Raw genomic sequence first — 15,404 nt, 5'->3', positions numbered from 1 at the left:
ATATCATTTTTTTTTTTTCTATATGGGGCCAACCACTTTATTAGTCCCTTCCAAACCATATTTCTGCTGGCATGCAGATCACAGCAAGTCATCAGTGTTTCAGACTCAGCACTTCTTCCATTTCTTGGTGATACCTCACATTATGCACCCCCTACCTTTTCACATGCAGTACAGTTGTACCATGCCCCTTTTATCTGTGCTAAAATTGAAAAAATACTGACTTGAAAATTTTGTATGTGTTGCGTATTGCAATGGTGTCTGAACTACTACACTGTGAAATTGTCAAAAGATTTACTGTGTTTTAGGCATTTCCTTAAATATTTTTCATAAGGAACCAAAAGAAAATTCTGTGTTCTCCACACTTGTGAGGGATTTATTTCTGTCTGATGTAAACAAGTTGTACACATGCATTTATTTTGTTGTTAAATTTCAAGTTTTTTTTTTTTTTCTATTTAAAAAAAAAAGAACAGCAGGAGTTTTGCTTTTTGAAAGAGAAATTATGTTGATCAAAATGTTTACTTCTGGCATTTGCTTTTTGTAGTCTTTCTACTTTTTTCTTGCAAAATAGCAAATAAAGTATTTATTCTGTAGAATCAGTACAAGACTGCAGTTTTGATATGAAGAGATCAAATAGCTTCAAAGCACACTTTTTCTCTTCATAGCAGTGACAGTATTGAATTGTTAAATTGCTGTTTGAGAAGGAAGTTTCACTGAATAGTTTTGTATTACTGCAAAGTAAGATAGAAACAAGATTTCAGATTGCAGACCACTTAGTATTTTAAGTTGGTTATCACTTTCAAATCAAATCTTCAAATTGTAGAACCATGATCATTTCTTTTTTTTATGTCTGATTTCTAGCAAACATTAGGAAAAACTTTAAAGAGTCATTTACTCCATTATAGATATTTAGCAATAATTAAGATACTGCAGTTGATACATAGATTGATTTCATGTTTGTTATCCAGTTCTCAGTTCTCTTTAATATTTTCATAAATGACTTGGAGGTAGGACTTGAAGGTGTTTTGAGCATGTTTGCCAATGATAATAAATTGGGAGGAGCTGTTGACTCCAATAAGGGTGGAGAGACCTTACAGAGAGATCTTGATAAACTGGAGAGTTAGACCATGTGCATGAAGTTTAACAATAGCCAGGGAAGGGGCAAGACTAGCTATACATATAGACTGGGTGATGAGATGCTGGGAGTTCAGCCTTGCTGAAAGAGATTTGAGAGTCTTGGTCAATGGCATGAAGCTGGAGAGATTGATGTTGGATATCAGCAAAAGGATCTTCAATGAGAAGGTGGTTAGGAACTAGAAAGGGCTCCTCAGGGAAGAGGTCATGGCATTGAGCTTCTCAGAGCTCAAGAAGTGTCTGGACGACACTGATTTTTGAGTGATCCTGTGCAGAGACAGGAGTTGGACTCGGTGATCCTTATGGGTCCCTTCATGAAATTGTAGTCGTTTAGGTTGGAAAAGATGTTGGAGATCATAAAGTCCAACAGTCAGCCTGAACAGTCATGTCTCATCACTAAACTACGTCCTATAGTGTATTGTGTCCACCTGTCTCTTAATTATCTCCAGGGATGGGGACTTCATCACTTCCTTGGATGACCTGTTCCAATGCTTGACCACCTTATCTAAGAAGAAAATCTTCCCTGTGTCAAATCTAAACTTCTCCTGCTACAACCTGAGTTACTTTCATAGAATCATTTAGATTAGAAAAGACCTCTAAGATCAAGTTCAATTGTTTCCTCTTGCCCTATGTCTGATTTTGATTTAGGACGCCTACTAGAGGGGAAAAAAAAAAAGGAGAAAACACAGCAGATCAATGGAATTAAATATACATTTTATTCTAAAGTCTCCAAGTTCAGCAAGGTATTTTTCAGCACTTCTTTTCTTGCTTTGAGGAAACCACTTGACTACAGTATAGAATTTTCTTGGTCATGAATGATACAGAGGGAGGTGCTAAAATTGGTTCTTCCTGCACGGAGATGCTGATACCTGATTTGTATTTCTAAAGATGATTGGAGGTTAAATGATGTTTTGTCCAACTCATTGAAAAAAAAACAAACAAAAAACCAGTGTTTATTTGGATAAGTGCATATTGCTTCTCTAAAGCTACAGGCTTGTTTTGGAGTCGCTTATGGCATTACTGCCATTACTTAGTGTAAAGGTACATGTGAGTACACACCAGGCTTTTAAATAACAGTACTTTTTGGATTGTGGAATTTCAATTGAATTCAAATTTTCTTTGTTATTTTTGGTTGATATTTCTTTAGCTTTGTTGTCTACCTTTTCATTTTGCTCTGTAGTCCTTAGCAGTATATATTTAGAACATAGTCGTGGTGTTCCTCTCCTCAGTTCTGAGGAGAGCAGAGAAATACATGCAAAAATACTTCGGTTGCGCTTCCATATACTAATATTCAATGGGATATAAAGGAATATTCCTTGAGTGCTCAGGAATTTTATGTTTTTTTTCCTTTACATGAGTTTACTGTCTGAGTCACAGGTAAGTGTGAATGTTAAGATCTGCTAGCCTGCATATAGACGCTTATGGTGCAGAATAGGGAGAATTACTGAAAGACAGAAAAGCAATGTTGTATTTACATTATATATATATATATAGCACATAGTAATTCTGTGTGATGTAGTAATTATATTCATTACACTGTACAGTGTATCGAGATGCTGTGCAGTGTTAGAGTGTTCTAGAGACCTCGTTGGAAAGCTGTCCTTCAATATCAAGGACAGAGTACTGCTTTTTAAACTTTCAGTAGATAGCCAAATTTCTGGGGAGGTGGGGGGCTGTTAGAAGGGAGTGTTTCTTCCCTTTGAAGCTTCCTCCTGGTAGGTGCCACGCTGATGTAAATTTAACTGACCCTAGGAGTGTTGGTCTTTGAGAGCATATAAGAATAGGATTTATGGTTCTGAGTTAATAAAATATGCTGATGCCACTGTAAGCCCTATTTAGATAGACAGCAGTAATCTCTGTTGAGCGGTATGAAACCGTCTGTCTCTAAGTAGTGAAAACCTAACAGTTCACAGCAAGGTTGTACTGCATCCAGAGATGAGAAAAATGTGTCTGAAATCAGAAGAGCATTTATCTGCGTGGTTTTTTTTTTTTTTTTTTGTATAATGGTGTTCTTTTTCCTGTTCTGATATTACACATAATGCCAGGTAAACAAGATACCCAGAGAACACAAATAAAAAGTGCTTTTTTAAGTTCATAGCATAACTAATTTTTGCTAGAAACAATACTCCTCTGAAACTGCGATGTGAATCTGAAGTTTGTGGAATGGGTGTTAAAGGTGGAGCATGCTGTGTATTCATAAAACCCCCCCAAATGCTCAGTTAAATAGCAATACATTAAGAAGGCCAGGTTAGCATGTTGCCACGTTGTGTAGTTTCTAGAGAAGAGTACAAAACCGCTGTTTCCAAGTTTTTATCTTTCATGGAGGAAACTGATAGAATTATGTGTTTGGAAAGATAACTTTGAATTTGTAATTTTGCTATTGTGTTTGAAATATTTGACATTTAAATACGTCGTTGTATTTACATATGTTGCATTTTCATTACAGCTAATCCTCTTGAAACTTGGTTGGCAGATGCCTTAAGCAGTTCTGTAAAATTGGGACAGATACAGAATTCTGCAACCTTGGAATTTAATTGCAAATAAAAAAACACTTTATAATTGCATTTTCCCACTTTTTCAGTTTCCCACTTGCAAAATTAAGGCAGCTTATTAAAAGAATTGCTGTATATAAACAATAAAGAAATATACTTTAGTAGGGAGAGTAATATCTGAAAATTCACTGGTTGGTATCTTGTTTTAATATAAAATATTAGTATTCTATTTTTTATTTGCTGTGAACATAAAGATTACCTCTCTGTGCTACTTCATATATTAAATAAGTCCAAGGGTGGAAACCATCCAGTGTGCACTCTGAGGCACATACCTTTTTACAAAAGGCAACAGTTTTCAATATGTTGACTAAGCAGTTGGTTTATTATTTGAAAGGAGGGTAGAATAAGAAAAACAAATATCCTCAGCATTTTTTCACCACTGCTTCCTAGCTTTTGATGGTAAAAATTATAGCTAAATACAACTTAGTATATAAGTGAAATAACTAACTTAACAAATACCCTTCTTAAGAAGAAAGTTGTTCTTGCAGCCTTCCCCATCTTGTGACTCACCTAAGAGTGACTGGCTTTGTCCACTCAGACACCAAACACTTCACGGGTGCAGTTCAGTGGGGGGGAGGACTTGCTGCTTCTTGCAGGTGAGAGCAGTGTGCTCATCAGGGAGCGACTGCATCCTACTGAGATGCTTGGTAGGTGTTTGTATCTGATTTTAGTATTGCACAGTAGTGAATAAAGAAGGTGGTCCAAAGTCTAATTGCTGACCAGCCGCTTCCCATTTCCTGCATGGCTCAGGGCCTGTTCCTTGTGAATCCTTTCTATCTTTGCTATTTTATTTTCTTTTAATCTACTTGTAAGTAGCTCCTCTGAAATACCTGTGCCACCTCCTCTCCTGGTCTCCCAGCCATGCATGGGGCCATGAATCTGAATGTCAGAGGGCTGCGTGCAGCCAGCTCTGTTTTCCATTCTGTTCACACCACACAGTTAGTGTTTTATAAGTCTCTTCACCATTTATTCTGCATATGTTTCTCATGCGTTTTGCCATCCTGAGTTACCCAGTCTCTTGTTTTCCACCTTCTGGCAGAGAATTGGCTGTCTGTTCATGGTGGTGTTTTAAGAGTGAAAATGCCTATGTGCTTGTTACTGCTTCTATGAGCCAACCCCAAAAACACCATACCTGATCCCAACATGTGTAATTTCTTTAAAGAAGGCCAAGATCACCAAGGGATAAACGAGCCCTGGGCTTCATGGAGATCAAAGAGCCTTCCCTCGGCCTTCTCATTGCACCACTGACAGGAGTGACAGCAGCCTTTATGAGGCTTATTCCACCTTTTTCCCTGTCTCCCTGCGGCTTGGAGGTTAGTGCTGGGCAGGGGACGTGTCCCCCTCCCGGGCAGGGCAGCCCTGCGGGGACGCCTGCGGCCGCACTGAGCTGCCTGTGCCTGAGGTGGGACCTGGGGAGGGCAGCAGATGAAGAGCAGGCAATTAAAGGGCTTAGTTAGAGAAGACACGGAGTTAATGCTGTGTGCTGCTCATCTGAGATTTTCATAAACTCATCCGTAGGATACAGTGAATCGAGAAGTAGATGAAGGTTATCGTAATTTTGACACGAACACTTAAATGGCTAATCTGTTTCTAAATGGCTCTGTTTTTAATCTCAAGCCTCTTTACATGGCTGAGCTGCCTCCTTTTTTTTTCTCCAATTTGACTTTGTTTTGTATGAAATATTTCGATCAGATTGCTGTAGCACTGAGCTGTCATGTAAATATGTTCTGTCAAGTATATAATACACATTTTGAAATTTGTCTAAATATTTATGCTCTTGAGGGGATCACTGTAGCTCTCAACAGACAGCTACAACCTAGCAAGTAAATAAATTGTATTCCTCTTTTTTTTTTTGATTACATTGTTTTTGCAGTAAATTGTAACTGTTTAAAGGGACACTTGGATCTCACAAATTTTTGCAAGATAGCTTTATTATCCTCTTGAGAAAAAAATGCATCCTGTCTTTCAACAGTGTGGGGAAATGCATATGTGCATATATATATGCTTGGAAAAGCTAGTTTTTCTTCTAAAAACTGAAGAACAAAACCCCAAGTGAATGAATTTACATTTACTGCAGCATTTAAAATGATCATTAGAAGTATTGTGAAGCAACTTCACTATTAGTTAAGTTTATTTCCCGCATGTTCTCTATGGATTATTTTTTTATTTTTACTTCTAATCTTTCTGCCTGAACTACATTGCTATAATCAACGTAGTTCTTATTTTTTTGTTTGAAAAATTTAAAATGGTCAGTAAAATAAAAATAGGAGCAAATAAAGGTAATGGTCATTCATTTTCAAGAGAGTTGTATTTTTCCTGAAGTCTACGAGAAGGAAAATGATTAACGATTTATTTTAGAACATATTTGTAACCAATAAGAGTTGTAATGGCTATGATTGGTATGAGGCATAATATTGCTGTAACATTAAACACCGCAATAATCATCCACCAGTAAAAAGATTTCCCAGTTTAAACTGGTGGAAAGACGTCTGTATAAGACATAATAACTTGTGCTATCCTGTCTTTTACTTTGTAAAGTAATGAAGTACATTCAGAGAAAGTAAATCTGTGATTTTAACATCTTTTGACAAGCACATTAGACTGTGGAAAGAGCATCCAAGTTGGGGCTTGGGGCATATGGTGCTACCTTCTGCTAGCATAGCTCCAGAACAAGTCGCTGTGTGCACCAAGGGGTCACGTTCAGACTCTCAGGTTCATTCCTTTGGTCTGGGGGAAAAAAACGCAGTTCCTCTTTGTATGGAAAAATCAGAACATAAAATACAAACCTCTCTTCCCCTCCGTGCATCCATTACACAGAGAATACAGAGGTGTTTTGAAATGTTTTTCTGTCAATCAATTTTTTTTTTTTTTTTTTTTTTTGTCGGTGCATTCAAGAAAGACTTCAGAGAAGTTGAGCTGAACAAAAATTATATTGGTTAATAATCCACAAGCTAAACAATGCTGTAGCTCTGTAAATCCCCAAATTAGACTATGTAAATATTTATAGCTATTTTTTATTCTGGAAGGAGATATAATGTGACTTGAAAAGAATACAGGTTTGTATTGTGATGTAAAGCAGTCGAAGAATTTCAAACGTATGTATGTTCAGAGAATTATTTAAATGCTTCTTCCTTGAATAAGTTGCAACTCGCTCAGATTTAAAGATTGCTATTTATAATAGATAATCCAAGTGTTGTGTATCTTGGGGATTCAACATATGGATGGGGATGCGGGAGGAATTAGTTATACGAGATTTGTTGACCAGCTTTTAATTCAGATTGTCATTTATAACACACGGCGGTGCAGATGGCAAAGTTTTGACTGTCCGTCAGAGCCCCGGTACCTCAGGGACAGCTGTTGCTGATAAATCTTTTTTACATGCTTTAGGTCAAGAGTAGTCAAACCTGTTACAGCACCTGCTTTTACATATGCAAATCTGTTGTTTTGTCGTTTCATTAGACAAGGAAAGGTACTGGTCTCTTGTGGCCGTAAGTAAGCCTGGAACGCAGCCCATATGAAATGAAATCTAGCAAAAAGATGAGCGTGGTTTCTGCAGCATAGCCATGGGAGGTTGCTTCTGTTTGGGGGCTTTGTTTCTGGAAGACTGCCTGTAATTTGGAAGGAGGGTAGAAAGACAAGCACATGTTTGGAGGCAAGAAGAGAAGGGAAGGTGTTTGCTGTCATTGACTGTAGGGTAGTAGTGAAGTTTGACATGCCCAGAAGCTAGCGGGTGCCATGTGGGGCTCCCATACACTGCATACCTCAATTTTCATCATCTGGTGAGCCTGCAGCATGATTCCCGGGCACTGGAGCATACAACATGTCTGCTTCGGTTTGGAGCTGATTGATCCACGGAATGGAACATGCTTGTGGGATCTTCCCTCGCTAGAGAGGAACATAAATGATTGAAATGCTTTCTTAAGAAAGAAAGGCATCATTTGTTTATATACTCCGGTGCCTGGTAAAAGGTACCACCAAACACCCAAACAGTTCGTTTACTGCAGTGCTACGTATGGGTTGTGGAAACTTGTAAACTTCGTGTTTTCACTTTATATGTGTTTAATTTAAAGCAGAGCATTGAAATGGTCAGGAGGAAAGTTCTTATTTCATTTACGGCGCTGTGCGAATGGGGTCGTGGCACCTAACAGAAATGGCACTTAAGGATTGTTTTTCTTTAAGCAAACTGACAGAAGATTTTATCCTGTGCTGCCATAGATTGCTGTGGGGAAGAAAGGGAAATAGTAGAATTGATGAACAAATGTTGCATGCTGTCATTTTAGATTATGTTGTTTCACCATGAAGTTGTTGCTAATTTTTTGAAGATACTGTGAAATTGCAGTGTTGCAGAAAGCACCACAATAGCACTGTTGAGTCTGCTAATTATTTCTTTCCAAGGCTTGTTTGTCAACAATATCTTAATTATGCCACAAGCAAAAACTGTTTTTTTTGAGCAGTTTGTGGGGAAACAAAGAATGCCACTCTGACCTTTTAACCTTGTCAACTGAGTTTTCCCATTCTGACACTGCACATTATTTTTGCAAAGGTTGGAAGTTTAACTCTTCGAGGAACTAGATATCATTTTTATTGGGATATTAATTCTGCTAGGTGCTAATCTCATCAAGATTTGCAGACGTTTTCCTTCATAGGCCATTCTGATTTGTAGCTTTTTCTTTTCACAGCAGTATTAAATACCAAACCTCCTCTGATATGGAAGTTCATTAGAGATATGTCTTTGATGGCAGCCCTTTCAGGGCTTCAGTTTCAAATACCTTGATGTAAAGCTTAAGAAGCCATTGTGTTGTAAGCCCTCCTTGATGTGTCTTATTTAGATCTGCATAGTAAATCAAGGAAAGTAAATAACAAGGCAGCAGATGGAAGCATGGAGATAAGGCCAGTGAACAATTGTATTTGTATTTTGTTATGATGTTGACAGGAGCTAAAATTCACTAATCTAGTTCAACTGATCTGCATTTCAAAGAAATCTCATTTAGCAGCAACTTGAAGGTTTGGAGGATAAAGTTCTTTTATTGCAGCTTTTATTGCATTCTTTGCTAATTTATCTGGTCAAGATTTAGCCTTGCTTACTTAAAGCAGCAAGCATGTTACAAGCAGTCTTAAATACTACGAAAGCATTAATGTCTAGACTATGAACTGAAGGTAATTACATATCCAGCAGTGAATAGGCTACGTTTAGGAAATACTGTTGTCCAAATAGAATTGCAAGAGAAATGCAGATAAGGTATTTTTCCCCAGTCTATTTTTTCTGTTTTTCGTCTCTCTCTCTCTCTCTCTTTTTTTTTTTTAATTGTGGGGAAAATGAATAAATATACAGAAAACTCTAAAATTATTAAATACGAAAAAGAATTTCTTGAACTTTGAGTTCAGTCATAGAATGCTTGATTGCTCTTTTATAAGCTGATAGCTGAAATTAAGGTTTTATTTAATGATTACTCTTCTGTCTATTAAACGAAACTATCAAAAATGGACAATAACTTAGTAGAATTATGGTCTGCAATTGTTTTTGTGTGTATATTGTTTTCATTTATATAAATGATATACGTAATGTGAGTGTCTGTTACAGACTTTGTGTTAGATAAACCAGAGATGTTTCATCTGAAAAAAAACCTGTGATAAATGCATTGTCCAAATCAAATATAATTAAAATAAAGAGAGATATGGAGTAGAATTTAGACTCTCTTTTCAATGTTTATGGAATCATTTAATTTTAAAGCTAAGGAACTTAGCATATAACTCTGATTTAGCTTTTATTTTATAATGCAAATACTAACAATAGGATAATTGTATGTATATACGTATCTAGGTAGAGATGCAATAATAACGTGGCAAGGCATGCCAGCTTTGTATGTGTATGTCCTCTCACATCATAGGACCCAGTTCCCTAAGACATGTAAACCAAAAAAAGTAGCTTCTGTATTTCAGTGCTAGTGTCCTAGGTAGCTCGGATTGCTATGATGGAGTGCACACCTATACCTATACCCTGAGGACTGTGCTTCTGTCTTGTTTGTAGTGCAGATCGTCACAGTTTGTAATGCATCTTTGTTGCCTGCGGAGGAGTTGAGGGGAGAGGCAGCAGGGCATGGCAGTGCTGGGGAGGCTGCAGCTCTACTTGATACTTTTAGATTGGTGGAGTCCATAGGCTAGTTAAGTCATTGTGTAATAAATGCTTCTTCAATAGTATTGTGGGCTTAAAGCATCTTTTGGTTCCTTTTTGCTCATTTTTGTACCTCTGAAATTGCTCGCGTGGTTGTTTGTGGGTCTGCAAGTTAAACCCTGAAAGCATTTATTTTGCCACATTTATTTTTGCCTAGATTCTTAATTTAGGCTATTTCCATGGTGGGGCTGATCATGCTCCATGAACACTTGAATTGTCACAGCTAGGTAAGCAGTGCTGGAAATGGGGAGCTGAAGCACCCTATTAGCTGTGTCCATTTCTAGAAGTGCTGAATCTATCCTGAGAGGCACAGGGTGTGCTTCAGAGCAGTGCAAGCCTCCCACATCCTAGCTGTGAGGTCCCACCTTCATGCCTGGCCATACCCCTTCTAGAACCTGCAGAGATTTCCCAGTTTTGATCAAAAGTTGATCACTTCTTTTTGCAGGATGTAATTTAGCTCCCTGACCTGCTTCACCTTGAAGCTTTGCAAATGTCCAAGTCAGCACAAGGAAGGAGTGGGAGTCTGCAGCTGGAGCTGAAGAGGAAGGTGAGGGAAGCTAGGGCTGCTTCAGCCAGTTTAGATTGGCTCAAGTTGTCCTGCAGCTGCATCCTGCCTGGAAATCTTGCCATTATCCCCCAGAACCACCTCATGTTCAGCATGTATAAAATGACCTGGGCGGTGCAAATAGCGATTGGTCAAAAAAAGGTGACTCACACTACTTTGTGAGGTATGTACCAACCCATATAATGAATAGAGTAAAATAAATAGAATTTTCCAGGAAAACTCCGCAGTCTGAATGTTTAATTACATTCCGGACTACCAATTAATTACATTCTGGTCTACCAAAGCTCAGAAGGCAAATTTTGGATTTGAAGATAACACTTCCTGCCTACAGGTCCACAAGAGCAAGTTCCTTCAGGCGTACTGCTGCTCACATGTTTGGATTAGGCCTCCCCTGTTTTGTGCTAACGATCCAAATCATCCTCTGCTCAGATAAATATCTGCTCCTACTGCCTGGCTCATCCCCAGCATTTATCAGTCCTTGTCTGTTTTTCAAACCTCACGCCCTTGTACCTTTTCATCATCGCTGACCCTTGTTGCATCCAGTCCGAGCCCTTCCTGTGTCCCGGCGTTGCCTCTGGTGACAAGGAGGCATCCTGGCTGTCACTGAGTGCTGCCTCTTGTGCTGCTGTCCCTTCTGGCTCCCAGCAAGAGGGACACTCTGCACATACTGTACTGTAGGAGGGGAGAGACATTGTGGCACAAAGGAGACTGGGGGGCAAAAGAAAGAAGAAGAAGAGGAAGGATTAGAAAAGAAGCTGAATTAAAGTTTTATGGAATTTCTCCTGTTTTTCCTCTGCAGAAATCTTCTGTACCGTTCACCTGGTTTAAGATTGCTACAGCAGCATGGAAATATTGTTTGTAAATAAGTGATGTTCTCAGGTAGACAGGATAAAAAACATTTGGAAATGATGTGAGTTGAGAATTGAAACTCAGATTTCACCTATATCCCTGTCAGTGCCAGCAGTGACTGCAAAGCCCTAGCTTAGAAATGCTTTATGTGTGATGTTTCATTTTTAGAGTCACAGCTATCTACTTGGCATTTGTGTCTGTAGATCCTGCTATGTATCCCTATGTGGAATGGCACCCCACTACTGAAGTGAGAAGGGCAGGCAAAGCTGGGAGGAATATCAGAGAAAGTAGGTGACATGCTTCCCACTGGGGACTGCTGAAGAAAGATATTCCCAGTCGTATTTGCCACAAGATCTCCTTCAGAAGGGTGCTTCTATCTGTTTACCTCCCCAAGCCCAGATGTCAGCTTAACAACCCTTCACCCTATTCCATCTGATTGTCCCAGAGCCAGTGTTGTATCTTTGTTGGCACATGGGCTGATCTAGCTACTTAGCCTTTGTCTGTTATCATCTATTTCATACAGAGTGTTTACGTTGGCATGATAAACAGCTGGCCATGTGAGGAATTATTTGGACACAGGTCTTACCTGTGGTTTCCTTCCAGTCCATCCTTTTATTCAGATTCAGGTTGTATGCTTCTGGTCAATGTATATTAAGGCAAATCAGCAAGAGAAATGTGGAGTACTTCTCTATTTTAAAGTCTGTCCAAATTCGTAAGAGGAAGAGTATACAACTAAAGACAGGACACAATTATATTAATTAGTGCTCTCTAGTCCTGGAAAATACGTGTATCAATGTACAGGAAATGTTATTGGTTATCTTAGTGATAACGGTGCATGGATTCTAGTATTATGCAACTTTACGTGTAGATAGATCATTTCTCTCATGTTTATCTTTTCGTTATATAAGAGAAAAGATGTGATGCCAACTCTGAGAATTTCTGAAGTATTGTTGTTTTCATCACAGCATATTAATTTCCTTAAATTACAGAAAAACCAAGCAATTTCCTTCAGTTTAACAGCGCAATATTTAGGGGAGTTTGCAGTATAATACCATTGCTTCTTTAATTCTTCACATTGTGATTGATCTCATTTACTCCTTATGCTGTTTCCAGATTAGGACAATTATATCATAGATTAACTCAAAGGGACCTTTCCACGGATGTTTGTTTCTTTTGCTGCTGTATTTTAATACATTGTTCTTTACAGAGGCTCCAAAACGTGCTAGCAAAACAGTGATTGTTCTTGTGAGATAAGTTTTCTGGGTAAAGGCTTTTAGATAAACAAGGTAGTAAAGACACGTGTCCGAAATAGTACATTAGGTTGACTACACAATTACATAATAGAGTAAATATTATTCAGTCTTAAACCAGTGCTGGTTGTTTATATGATAGGATGTCAGTCCAAATCCTGCATTAGTCTTTTATTTAGTTTCATCCAATGGGCTTTAATCATTGAAAGTAAAATTATAGAATACTTATGTACAAAAATGGAATGTTATAGCATATGTAGTCAGAGATCTGAGCCATTGGATTTTTCTTACAAATAATACACAGCTTCCAAATAATTGAGAAATTGTTTATAAGTCTTTCAAATAATTTTTTCTCTAGGACTTTTTTTTTTTTTTTTTTACAATTTATTCTGTAAAAATACCTGCTGTGGAGATTTTACCAATACTTATGTGAGGTGGCTTTGTAATGCAACTGTCACTTTATCAATGGCTCAAGACGTCCTGTAGCAGTAATGTTAGTAGGATCATGTTACAGAATCACAGAATTGCCAGGGTTGGAAGGGACCTCAAGGATCATGGATCTCCAACCCCCCTGCCACATGCAGGGCCTTCAACCATCCCACCTAATGCTAGACCAGACTGCCCAGGGCCCCATCCAATCTGGCTTTGAACACCTCCAGGGACGGAGCATCCACAACCTCCCTGGGCAGCCTGTTCCAGTACCTCACCACTCTCTCCGTAAAGAATTTCCTCCTGACGTCCAAATGTATGTAGCTTTTGCTTTATGCCTTCTGCAGCTTCCAGAAATAGTGTGAGTTTGTGCTCAAGTTTAGTTGTAATACCCAAAATAACCAGTATGTGTCTTTAATCCTATGGGTTACTTGAGTCACTGGGTTATTCAGAAATTCAAAGCACAAGCTAAGAAATTCTTTGTGTAAAAATATCTTCCTGTATCTTTGGAACAAGTAGATTTCTTTCAGGGGATAGAATTAGGGAATACAAGGAATTAATTTTTAAACCAATCATGAGTGCTCATCTGACCTTCCAAAGGAGTATATAACAAATGGTTGGGGAAGGAAAAGCATTCTTTACCCAATTTTTGGGAACTGTTGATTCCCAGCACTTGCAATTGAAGTAATTGCGTATCAACTTTCCCCTGCTATGAGCACTTCTATGAGAAAGCTGAGATCACATTAATAGGAAGATATTGTGAACGTTTTCACTGTAACTCAAGACCATGTGTGGAAGAGTGAGAATCTTTGCTTCTGTCTGGCAATCAGTAGGTAGCTGTGTTATAAGACATCCCCCATGCTTTTATTTCCCTAGCATTGCACTTATAGCTATAATAATTATGGATTATTACTATTATGTTGTTTTTAAAGGGTTTGCTCTGCAGTAGTATTTTGCCTGCTTTACTGTGCCCAGCCATACTTCCTGAATTTGATTTTTTTTACATAAATTTTTGAAATCTGTTACAAGCTTATCTTTGCTCATACGCTGATTCCAAGACACTTGGCTCTTGCTCAGCGGTGCTTGCTCTTACATCTAGGTAGTACATAGGTCACTCCAAAAATAATGCATCTTATTTATTTCCATTGAAACTGCAACAAATACAAAATGCACAATAACACTATTTGATAGAGCAGATTCTCAGCTATAAAATACTCTTTTTCAACACTGCCACCACCATTAGCTGTGCAATTTTGCTAGTGATAAACAAGAGTCTGCATGTTGTACTCATAAAAATCTGCACTAGTGGAGATGACCCACTGTCACCCCTGCTGAATGGCACCTTCCACTGCCTCTCTGTGCTCACATCCACTGCTTGGTCTCCAGAAAGATTCAGAAAGAGTTGATGGATGTCCGTGGTTGCAATTTTTTCCACATGGTGGAACTCAATGACGCACCTTTGCTTCACATGCACTTCCATGTCAGACACCATTCTGTCAGACTGCCCTTCTGCTGCTATCTGTCACACAGCAATAAAATATAATGGGATGCTAGTGAAAAGGTTAAATCACACCAGCAACATCCACCTCTGATATAATGGGCCTGCATAATAAAATAGGAGGCATTACATTCGGAGCAGCCCTCGTATTACAGTGTTGTGCAAGATTCCAAGCAGAACTTGAATTCCTGGAGCTGGATGAGGTACAATCTTATCCTTTTGTTTTTACATTCTAAACAGACAGAGCAGTTGGACAAAGGGTAGAAGAATAAGAAGGTGACCTAAACTGCTGTTGTAGTCCCACAGGTCTTTGGTCATCAATATGCTCTACAGTGAATTCTGTTCCATCTTCTCTGTAGCCATTTGAGCTGCAGAAGCAAACATAACTGAGCATCACAGCAGCCTCTTATTTTCTGGAGTGTGGAAATGATGAGGGGGTGTAGATAGAATACTAAGCATACTTCGATACATCAAGCTGAAAAAAAAAAAATAAAGCAGCGGTAATTCAGATTCCTCGTTGTAAGGTCTGGAAAGAGCATGAATAAATAGATCTGTGCACAGATCTTGAGGAAGATAAATTTTTGAGTGAAACATTAGGGCATCAATTTCTGCATTTTTCAAAAGGAACTTTGGTCGCACACTGAGGTCTGAACAAAGTTATTTTTGTCTCGCTATGTTTTTGTGCTTGTATAGTCTGCTGCTTCATATAACATGCCAGTGCACAAGTCTCCATATAGGGTTACTTAGTTCACAAGTGGAAAGATCTGCATCTAGCAAGACAACTATTTTCTTTTGGTGTATCTGATGGGTATGGATAGAATTAATTAAGAGAGTTTATTCTCAAAAGTGACAGGCTATTCTGTGACAGCAAAATGTGTTTGCTCCTGATGACAGTCATTCACTTTCTGCTGGATCAGAAGACTTCCCTGAAGGAATTTTAATTGATCTGCACTTACCC

The 15,404-nt window shown here is 38.4% G+C and overlaps 1 protein-coding gene across 13 annotated transcripts in view; it reads left to right on the top strand.

Annotated features, from left to right (window-relative positions):
* Nucleotides 1-15,404, top strand: part of FOXP2 (forkhead box P2) — a 414,481-nt gene that overhangs the window by 50,573 nt on the left and 348,504 nt on the right. Inside the window, exon 1 of one of the 13 annotated variants that reach the window (XM_090137389.1) lies at nucleotides 10,322-10,402. The exons of the other annotated variants lie outside the window; for them this stretch is intronic. The gene's annotated coding sequence lies outside the window, so the exon portion shown is untranslated. Of the gene's footprint in view, nucleotides 1-10,321; nucleotides 10,403-15,404 lie in introns of those variants that run through there. 13 annotated transcript variants of the gene reach the window in all.

The sequence above is a fragment of the Phasianus colchicus genome, chromosome 1, assembly GCF_987193195.1.
Source record: "Phasianus colchicus chromosome 1, bPhaCol1.hap1.1, whole genome shotgun sequence".
NCBI lineage: Eukaryota > Metazoa > Chordata > Aves > Galliformes > Phasianidae > Phasianus > Phasianus colchicus.
The sequence above is the reverse complement of the archived record's forward strand: the minus strand, read 5'-3'. Positions and strand labels throughout refer to the sequence as shown.